Here is an 11,298-nt window from a genome sequence, read left to right as displayed (position 1 = left end):
AAGATGATTAAAGGATTTGATAGAGTAGATAGAAACTATTTCCTCTATTTGGGGTGAGTCCAGAACAAGGGGGTCTAATCTTAAAAATTAGAGCCAGGCCGTTCAGGGGTGATGTCAGGAAGCACTTCTTCACACAAAGGGGAGTGGAAATCTGGAACTCTCTTCCCCCAAAAAAGCTGTTGAGGCTGGGGGTCAATTGAAAATGTCAAAACTGAGATCGATAGATTTTTGTTGGGTGAGGGTATTAAGGGGTATGGAACCAAGGCGTGTAGATGGAGTTAAGATGCAGAGCAGCCACGATCTAACTGAACGGCAGAACAGGTTTGACTGGCTGAATGGCCTACTCCTGTTCCTATGTTCCTAATTGCTGTGTGTAGAAATTCAGAGGTATCACGTCTCGTTCCCATTGATTCCTGAGGCTACTCATTGCTCCTAATGAGCTGAACTTCAGGGCTTAGGTTTTCAATATAAAAGGGTAGTTTTTTAACAGTAATAGGACAGTTATTCCATTCATTTTTTTCCCCCTAAGTCAGTGGAGACACTAGAATTTCTTTTGTTTCAGCCAAGTTTGCTAAAATCAGTATTCATAATATTGATGTCCCACAATACTACTCTCAATATAAATGTATTTCCTGGAGCGTGAATTGGGATTGTAGATTAATAAGCTGTCATGTCCCAGTAATGGCCTGCCAAAACAAACCGAAATTATCCATAAAACATTTTTTTTTGTTCTAGTTTAAAAGTCTCATGAAATATCTCCAGCACCACACCAGCTGAATCGTCTGGGCACCGGCCCAGTTTCTAGGCCTTATGTAAACTTCTGTCTTAAGACGCCCACTGGAGGTACAATGCGGGGCGTCGTGCCCTCGAATTTTCCCTTCCTTTGTCTTGTGGTCCCACAGGGAAGTTTATTTCAAATCTCACACGAGCAAATCAATAGAAAATTTAACCGTAGCTTATTCTTTTTTCTTACCTCGCACAGCGTAGTAGGTACGTGGAACAGACTTCGAGCAATAAGAATTGAGGCAGAATCAATTGATTCCTCCAAAAGGGAGCTGGATAAATAGTTGGAAATGGGATTGGTGATTCTGGGGGTAAATACTGACCGAAGGGCTTTTCCTTTACACAAGTGCGGTGGATCGAGTGTGCACTGTTCACCCAGTGGTGGCTGCAACAGGAACTACGAGCATTGCCTCACCGTGTTCCAGCAGTAGCAGAAAGGCCCTTCTTTGTACAGCTTATAAACTTATACTGGTGTCAGCCATGGCTCAGCGGGCAGCACTCTCTCCTCTTGAGTCATGAAGGTTGTGGATTCAAGTCCCACTCCAGCGACTCGAGCACCTAATCCAGGCTGACACTCCAGTGCAGTACTGAGGGAGCACTGCACTGTTGGAGGTGCCGTCTTTCTGACCAGACGTTAAAGTGAGGCCCCGTCTAACCTCTCAGGTGGAGATCCCGTTTTGAAGAGGAGCAGAGATGTTCTCCCCCGGTGTCCTGGCCAATATTTATCCCTCAACCAACATTGTTAAAAAACAAATTATCTGGTTATTATCACACTGCTGATTGTGGGATCTTGCTGTGCACAAATTGGCTGCCGTGTTTCCTACATTACAACAGTGATTACACTTCAAAAGTACTTCATTGGCTGTGAAGCGCTTTGGGACATCTTGAGGTCGTGAAAGGAGCTATATAAATGCAAGTTCTTCTTTCTTATTCACCGTCTAGGCTCGCACAAGAAGATTAGGGTTTGGACAAGGCACCAGAGGCCCATCAGTACCAGACGAACCATATTCCAGCAACGGCTGGTTCCCTGAGGGGAGAAAAAACTCTCTCCAACAGTGACTACATTTCCAAAGTACTACATTGGCTGTAAGGGGCAATCCCCATCAAATTCACTTCCATTAGAATTCTATCAATGATCAAACCCTTTTCTATTCACTCACATTAATAGAATTTTAATGAAGCAAATCGGTTCCCATTCGCTCCCATTGGTTGAATTCCAATGGACTAAATCCTTTCACATTCACTGACTTTATGTAAGATCCCTGATTGAGACACGAGAGGTGCTTCGGTTATCTGATTGTTAATGTTTGGCACAAGAAGTGCAGTCGATGCAATTATCACCCCAAAACAACATTTTAAAAAGTTAAGCACTGCAAAGTGTGTTTTTGTTTAGATTGAGATGCTGAATGAATGATAAATGGGCTGTGAGGTGAAGATTTACCAGTTGGTTATTTTTAACTGGAGTTAGTAGATATTCTAGTCCAAGAATAACAGTTCTTGGCAAGCAAGCCCCATGTTTATTGGGATTCAGCTGTGCATGCTCCTGCAACAATCGCATTACAGAAACCAAACACCCAGAAGAAGAAATCCTAGTCAGCAGAGTAGGGCCTGAGGTGTAGGCAATGCTGCAAAGGTGGAAGCAGCCACATTGGTGATGGAGGCAACGATTCAGCTCGGGATCAAGCAGCTCACCCAGCTTCCACGCCACAGGGCAAAGGTAAGTCTGGAGCTGATTAGAAGCCAAACTGGATGGTTTTGCTTACATTCGACTGGAGAAAATGTTGATTCATTCAAAGAAAGAAAGGGCTTGCATTTATATAGCGTCTTTCGTGACCTCAGGAAGCCCCGAAGCGCTTTACAGCCAATAAAGTACTTTTGTAATGTAGGGAAATGCGTCAGCCAATTTGTGTACAGCAAGGTCCCACAAGCAGCAACGTGATAATGACCAGGTCAACCTTTTTTTTTCAAGGTTTAATGCTGGAGAGGCAGTTGGAGGGTCAAACTTGGAATCCAATGATGAGGTTGTGTGTCTTCAGCGCAGCTATGGAACTTGATCCTGTGCTTCCAGATGGTGTCACCAAAAGGTAGCAGGTGAGGAGGAAGAGAGAATGTTGAACGAATAAAGTCCACCAGACCCACTGATCCTCTGTGACAGATCACATCACATCAAAACAGAGCAGGATTAATTTTGTTCTGTTTGGGGAAATGTGCTCTCCAATATAAACAATTTAAATTGACAATGAATGAGTGACTCTGATAACTCCAGTACTTTAATAGTTTCGGGGACACACTGCTGGGCCAATTCCTCCGAATAATTTAAACTCGTACAGAGGGTAAGATGAAATGATCAAGTGGGATGGGCTGGGCCCGAGGCTGCCTGCAGTTCACCCTGATGCAGACAATTGGAAATGGAACAGTTTCCTGACTGTCTGGTTTCCAGTTTTCATTCCTGTGTTGCCACAGCGTGAGTGGAAAATCACACAAACCCGTATCTGGTGCAGGCAAATCTAGGTCACGTCATACTTTTATCTCAATTTAAAAAAGCAAATGAATCACCCTGAGTAGACCCTCTCTCCAGCTGCAAGGATACAGTGCATTCAAAGAGCAGTTACAGTGAGGGTGTTATAGTGAGGGTGCTATAGAGATGGACAAGGGTGGGAGTGTTACAGTGAGAATGTTACAGAGCTGGACACTGGTGGGAGTGTTAAGGTGAGGGTACTATAGAGATGGACAAGGGTGGGAGTGTAACAGTGAGAATGTTACAGAGTTGGATGAGGGTGGGAGTGTTATAGTGAGGGTACTATAGAGATGATTGTAAACAATTTTACAACACCAAGTTATAGTCCAACAAATTTATTTTAAATTCCACAAGCTTTCGGAGGCTTCCTCCTTCGTCAGGTGAACGAGATGGACAAGGGTGGGAGTGTTACGGTGAGGGACTATAGAGATGGACAAGGGTGGGAGTGTTACAGTGAGAGTGCTATAAGGATGGAATAGGGTGGGGGTAATATAGTGAGGGGCATGTTATAGTGAGGGTCCTATAGAGGTGGATGTGTTACACTCAGGATGTTGTAATGAGGGACATGTTTCATTGAGGAGAGTATATATATGAAGGGAATTGTGACAGTGAGGGTGTTATAAAAAGTTCCATGGATAGGATGTTATAAAGGGTGACGGTTACAGTGAAGAGTTACAGAGAATGAAATATTACAATGAGAGTGTAATGATGCCCCGTTTATATTACAGCTCTGTCTTCAGAGGAAGCTATTCTAATATCAAGGAGGCAGTGTACATGCATTAAAATTATTGTAATTCAATTGAAACCGGAGATTATTTAAAACTCCAGAATAACATTAGTCATCAGCTGACTGTCGCTGGGAATGGTTTTGCCCATGACACAAATGACAAAAAGAAAGAACTTGCATTTATACTGTGCCTGTCATGACCTCAGGACCCCGATCTGAGTTGAATTAGCCGCCCTCAGTTTGACCAGCAGTTCATAGAGTCATAGAATCATACAACACAGAAGGAGGCCATTCAGCCCATCTTACCTGTGCCGGCTCTTTGAAAGAGGTATCCAATTAATCCCACTCCCCCGCTCTTTCCCCATAGCCCTGCAAATTTGTCCTTTTCAAGTATACATCCAATTCCCTTTTGAGAATTACTATTGAATCTGCTTCCACCACCCGTTCAGGCAGTGCGTTCTAGATCATAACAACTCGCTGCGTAAAAAAAATTCTCCTCATCTCCCCTCTGGTTCTTTTTCCAATTATCTTAAAACTGTGTCCTCTGGTTACTGACCCTCCTGCCAGTTTCTCCTTATTTACTCTATCAAAACCCTTCATGATTTTGAACACCTCTATTTAATCTCCCCTTAATCTTCTCTGCTCTAAGGAGAACAACCCCAGCTTCTCCAATCTCTCCACATAACTGGAGTCCCTCATCCCTGGTACCATTTTAGGAAATGTCCTCTGCATCTTCTCCAGTTATTGATAGAAGTTACAACGCAGAAACAATCAGTCCATGCCGAGCATGTAGCCCTAATCACATTTACCGGTCCTGTTCCCACATCCTTTGCTCCCCTTTTCTTTCATCCACCCATCTATTGGAAACACTCCAATTGACATTCCCTGAGTAAGAGAGGGAAAAAGAATATCCAGGGTTGCTGCCCCTGATTGCTGACCAGTGACTCCTGTTGGAAGGTGTGTGGATCTGAGGAGAATACTGGACTCAGATGTGATAATCTCCTCCCCTCCAAACCCACCAAAAACTCACTTTCTAAACATATACGTCAAGAGTATATTACAAAAGCGACTACACTTCAAAAAGTACTTCATTGATTGTGAAGCGCTTTGGAACCTCCTGAGGTCATGAAAGGCGCTATACAAATGCAAGTCTTTCTTTCTTTGACTACCCAGCTAGATGAAGTACTGGGGAACTGTCAGGACCCAGAGTATCGTATGGTGGCTCGAATCAACGTCTTCAGGAGAGGAGAGCAGAGGGAAAATGGGAAATGGGGGAAATTGGAGTTTACTGATAGAGCTTCTCTAGTAGATAAATGGGGCAGAAATTCACTTAGGGGAGAAGTACAAACCCAGCGATAACGAATGGACAGCCCGTTTCACACTCTACCCAATCTTCGGGCTGAGTGTAAAATGAGCTGCCAAGTCGTTATCGTCGGTTTTGTGCAATCGCCCAAGTGAATTTCCACTCCAATGTGTTCCACCTCAGACAGCGACTGAGTTATGGGGCGGTGTTTACTCGAGAATAGTCCAGAGATAATGTGCCATCTGTCAGGTGCTGCAGCATAGCCACAAGTGTTACAATGAGGGATGTGGCATATTTGAGAACGTTTAAACTATGGGAGCCATTAGATGCAAGAGTGCGAGAGCAAGAGGTGGCAAATATCCAGGTGTATGGTGAGGAGTGCAATGTTAAGCAAGAAACACTGTGTAGGGGTAATTTTGTTAGGCTCCATTCCTGGGGTGAGAGATATAGTATACCTGAGAGTGTTACAGTGAGAGATATAGTATACCAGAGGGTGTTACAGTGAGAGATATAGTATACCAGAGGGTGTTACAGTGAGAGATATAGTATACCAGAGGGTGTTACAGTGAGAGATATAGTATACCTGGGAGTGTTACAGTGAGAGATATAGTATACCTGGGAATGTTACAGTGAGAGATATAGTATACCTGGGAATGTTACAGTGAGGGATATAGTATACCTGGGAATGTTACAGTGAGGGATATAGTATACCAGAGGGTGTTACAGTGAGGGGTGCAGTACACCCGAGAGTGTCACAGTGAGGGTGGTATAGTCTAGAATGCTATGGTAGGTGGCGACTATATCTGAGAATGTTCTGATCAGAAAAGTGCTGAATCCAAGGCCCTGGAACATTAAAACAAGATGCTGCTGCTGGGTATAATTTTCTGATTAACTGTTGTTCTGTGTAACTGATTGGCAGCACTGGCGCGTGGATGCGGTTAGTGCAGTAACCTGCCAGGATCGAACGCAGGGATGAATGCTGATTCAATGGGTCGAGGCAAGCTGTGGGAGGAATCTATTGACTGCAAAGCCCATGATTTTGCTTGACCTAATTTTTCTTTTCTCCCTCCTCTAACACGTTCAGACAAAGAAAAGGATTACACACACCCAGCTGTCTGGAGGAAATTCTAATAGCTTTTTCAGAGAGAATTGATTTTTTTTCAAACAATGCAGAGCCTTGTTTTGGATGCAGGTGTTGACATTAAAGAGAATCCAAAAACTCTTGTTATCAATAGCCAAGAAAAGAAAAAGTTTTTCTTTAATATGCCGTAACCACAGACTTCCTTCTTTGAATGGGCCTTTGAGCTGTGAAATTCCACTGAAGATATGAATGTTTTCTCTGTTACGTGAGACCTCTTTGATATGTACTCCAGGCTCATTAGACTGTAAAAGAGCTCGGTCGAGGGATGGTACGGTGACACAGCATTCAACGACGCGCCAAGGATCTCCCCGTTTTCCCACAAGATGTGTTTCTGAACCTGGCTGTGCCATTGAAGGACGAGGTCAACGCAACCTTCCTATTGCATAGAAAGGTCAGCCAACCCTTGCTCACCCGGCTCTCATCTACCTCCCGGTGCCCAGATCAAGAGCAGCATTAGCAGGGGTTCTGAGAGCAGGGCGGCTGCCCACCCACTCTCCCAGAGCATGGTACACAATGACAGGAGAACACAAGAATGAGACCAAAAGGAAAAATCGTCAAACTCAGGCAAAAAAAAAAATCTGATAATAATTTCCCCACATTCTACTATTTTCTTCTGCAGAATTACAGGATCACAGGATAGGTTCAGACGAAGGCTGTCCTTTGGTCCATTTCATTTCATCCTTCCAATTCACTGACCAGAGCTACCTCTACCTTCCTCAGTTAGGAAGGCAGCAAATATCCATTCCCCTGATCCATCCTCAATGGCACTCTCGGTACAATTGGTGAAGGGTTTCATCTGAAACATTATCCTGCCTTTTCTCTTTCAGATGCTGACTGACCCACTGAATATTTAGAATTTTCTGCTTCAATTTTAGATTGCCAACATTTTTCTTTTTAACCCTGTACTGTCCGTAGCATCTCTTGGTTGACCTGACAGAGGTCCATTTGTCCACACCTCTTCTCTATCCTTGAAATGACCAGAAAACGGATTTGTCCAAACATTGAGTTCCTGGTTTCAGTTAGGTCATCATTGGAAAGGTGTCAACTGTAGTTTGGGGGGTGGGGGGGCCTTTAGGCTAGCGAAGGGGTGAGATGATGGGATGTGTACCCCAAGCCAGTGATATCTCCACTCACAGAGGTATAGGGGGGATGAAATTGGACATGAGCGGGGAAGCAGAACAGACAGTATCCCATCAGTCGCCTGTTATACCCTCCGCCCGATATACAGTTCAATTGACTTCAATGGATCGGAATACCGGGTGAGGCGTATAACACGAGGCCCGTGCGATACCGTCCGTTATGCGCTAACCCCCAGCCCCCAACCCTTCCGATGAATCTCTACCCCTAGGAGCCCTGACGCACCTGTCCTGTTGGCTGTGGAATATTGAGTAGCGTCTTCAGAAATGAGAGCCCGTAGATGGCTCAGTGAGTGAATGGGGCCATGCACACACCAGAAAGGTCACAAGTTCTAATCCCCAGTCTGCGCTGGGTCTGCTGATCTCAGCTGGGGTTCAATGACCCGGGTTCTACAATTGTCCCTCCGCATCCTCTGGCTGGGAAGGGGGGAAATTCAACCCGGGTTTCCACCCTGATTAAGATCCAGTTATTCCCCCTGGGAGTATGCAGGCTCAAAGGTTGCTTGTACCCCTAGTACTCCAATTCCTGGCCTCGCTCCCAACTGCATTTTGAATCCCCAATTTCTTTGACTCCATTACCCCCTTGATCGATCATATCAAATGTTTGTCACCCCTTGAGTAAAGAATTTTTTCTCTCCAATACATCTGTTTTCAATTTTTAGGGCTATGGTGGCGTAGTGGCTCTGACACTGGACTAACAATCCAGAGAACCTAAGTTCAAACCCCACCTTGGCAGCTTGAATTTAATTAAAACAAAATCTGGAAATAAAAAGCTGGTATCAGTAAAAGAAGGAGATTTGCATATCGCCTTGCCAGACCTCAGGACATCCCAAAGCACTTTACAGACGATTAAGTACTTTTGAAATGTAGGAAACATGGCAGCCAATTTGTACACAGCAAGATCCCACAAACAGCAATGAGATAACTGACCAGATCATCTGTTTTTAGTGGTGTTGGTTGAGGGATAGATATTGGGCAAGACACCAGGGAGAACTCCCCTGCTCTTCTTTGAAATGGTGCTCTGGGATCTTTTACCTCCACCTGAGAGGGCAGACAGGGCCTCAGTTTAATGTCTCATCTGAGAGACGGCACCTCTGACAGTGGGCAGTGCTCCCTCAGTACTGCACTGAAGTGTCAGCCCAGATTATGTGCTCAGAGCCTTTGGTGTGGGACTCAAACCCACAACCTTCTGATTCAGAGGCAAGAGTCATACCACTGAGCCACACTAACACCTAGCAAAAGATAAAAACGAAGCTGTCGGATTGTCATAAAAACCCAACTGAACACGCGATGTTATCTCAGTTTGGTGAGTCATTTTAACTGAACTTAAGCAGAATAACCGCTGTCCTACAGTCCGGGGGGGGAACCCATTCTCCCTTCACGGCCTTTTGCTTCCTGGCCGTCTGTGCAGCCCTGTCTCTAAAAGCCAGACGGATTTTTTTGGTGTCTGCGTCTCATTTTTTTTTGAAACCCGGACTGCAGTGTCAGCTTTTTAGTCAAAACTATTTACTTCTATCCTCGAGAGCAGTGTTCGCCGGCCTGACCTTGCAATGACCCCCCTGCTCAGTTCAAATGAACAGGATTGTCGCTGCAGTGTGAGAGGCCGCTGGAAGCTCAGATTATCTTTCCTTGTCTCCAGGATGTCAGTTTCGGATGCCCCGTCTGACACGTGATACACACCTGCCAGCCCCGATAAACTCAAAGGCTTAGGGAGGGAATTCCAGAGCTTAGGGTCTAGGCAGCTGAAGGCACGGCCGCCGATGGCGGGGCGAAGGAAGTGGGGGACGTGCAGGAGGCCAGAGTTGGAGGAACGCAGAGATCTCGGAGGGTTGTAGGGCTGGTGGAGCCTACAGAGGTGGGGAGGAACAAATCCATGGAGAGGTTTGAACACAAGGATAAGAATTTTAAATATACTTGTGGATCTCCAGTCAGGTTGCTCATAGTAAGTCAGATGATATGCAGTTTAAAAGGACAAGAGTTTTATACCATGTAATGCACAGTGTATTATTCCGTTGCTAAAGGGTAGCTGTGTCCCTTTAAGGTCACAAAGCCTCATTGTTGTCTCAGGTCAATCAGAGTTTAATTGTTTGGTGAGAGAACTGTGCAGATTGGAAAATATTTATAAAGTTTCAGGATGCAGGTCAGAGGCACCCAGCAGTAAGTAACATCTGGAGTGCGACATCTGGAGTGTGACATCAGCAGTGTGACATCTGGAGTGTGACAAAACACACACTAAATGAATTGTTTTAATAAATACATAGATACCGGCGTGTCATACCACTTTAACATCGTGTCATGTAATGTATACAGGAATGTTATAACTCTGTGGGACGCAGTTCCCCTGGTGATGTCACTGTGGCTGTGTCCTTTGCATTATCTGATGGCATTGTCCACCTGGATTCAAGAAACAAAGAAGAGCGACACAATTCAGGCAATTGAATGCAAGAAGCAAATTCAGGGTTTAAAGTATTGAAACCAGGCATTTCCATAAGGGAGACATTAGCTGTCAGAACTATAGCCAAGAATTCGCTTCAAGTTTAGTAACTTGTAAATCAAAGCAAACGCTATTAGATTGTTGGCACCACACCGGTGAAAATAAGCAGCGTTGAAATAAGATAGAATTTGAAGGTGAGGCTGTGTTGGGGTGGGAGGGTTGGGGTCGGGGAGGAGGGGACGAATTTCCACACTTAGTCTCAGTCTCTTGGGCTAGGGAGAGGAACAGTCAGCCAGGGTTCCCTCCCCGATCGCTGTCAGTCACCCCTGCTGGAAAATGCATGTGTTTTTGAATGTTGGGGGGGGTTGGCGGGGTGGGGGGGTGTGGGCAGGAGGGAGCTCTGGGCGTTTGATGCTCCCCGACTGGCTGGGTAGCCTTCAGGCACTCCTTGTTTAGGATCAGACGTCAAGGATGGCGAGGCGGCTGGCAGCTTTGGAACCGTACCTCGGCCAAAGTTACCGCCTTCAGGAGAGGAAAGGGGAGAAAATTGCAAAGAGAAATGTTATTTGGGTCTTGCACTCCCGAGCACGTGAATCGAATTTCTCCACTATACGTCGGGCTGAGTGTTGGGTTGGGTAAGCCCGAGTAGTACTGGGCTCTCCTCCTTGGCCGCACACCCTGCTCAACCCCACCACACATTGAAACACACAAGATCCTGAGGGAGCTTGACAGGGTAGATGCTGAGAGGTTGTTTCCCCTGGCTGGAGAGTCTAGAACTAGGGGGCATAGTCTCAGCATAAAGGGTCGGCCATTTAAGATTGAGATGGGGAGGAATTTCTTCACTCAGAGGTTGTGAATCTTTGGAATTCTCTACCCCAGAGGGCTGTGGATGCTCAGTCGTTGCGTTTGTTCAAGGCTAAGATCGATAGATTTTTGGACTTGGGGAATCAAGGGATATGGGGATCGGGCGGGAAAGTGGAGTTGAGGTCAAAGATCAGCCATGATCTGATTGAATGGCGGAGCAGGCTCAAGGGGCCGTATGGCCTACTCCTGCTCCTATTTCTTACGTTCTTATGTTCTTACAAATCCCCAAACACCCACAGCGGAAGGGAACCTCTAAAGGGACCATCCAATGCCCAAATCACGTGTACATTGGGCTCCATTGCTCCTCTCCTACCCCAGACCATGTACAATTTAAGCTGCTGCCAGTGAGAAATTCAACTCAAGTGTAACAAACCGTTTTCAGCCCCTCAGTC

General features: G+C 45.5%; 1 long non-coding RNA gene across 1 annotated transcript; it reads left to right on the top strand.

Moving 5' to 3' along the window:
- Positions 1 to 2,337: 2,337 nt before the first annotated feature.
- LOC137344739 (uncharacterized) lies at positions 2,338 to 10,288 on the top strand. The gene is made up of 3 exons (XR_010968452.1): positions 2,338 to 2,500; positions 2,753 to 2,874; positions 6,416 to 10,288. It is a non-coding gene; the product is annotated as an uncharacterized lncRNA (long non-coding RNA).
- The last annotated feature ends 1,010 nt before the right edge of the window (positions 10,289 to 11,298 follow it).

This window comes from Heptranchias perlo, chromosome 27 (genome assembly GCF_035084215.1).
Source record: "Heptranchias perlo isolate sHepPer1 chromosome 27, sHepPer1.hap1, whole genome shotgun sequence".
In the NCBI taxonomy this organism is placed as follows: Eukaryota; Metazoa; Chordata; class Chondrichthyes; order Hexanchiformes; family Hexanchidae; genus Heptranchias; species Heptranchias perlo.
This window is presented reverse-complemented; position numbering and strand designations above follow the sequence as displayed.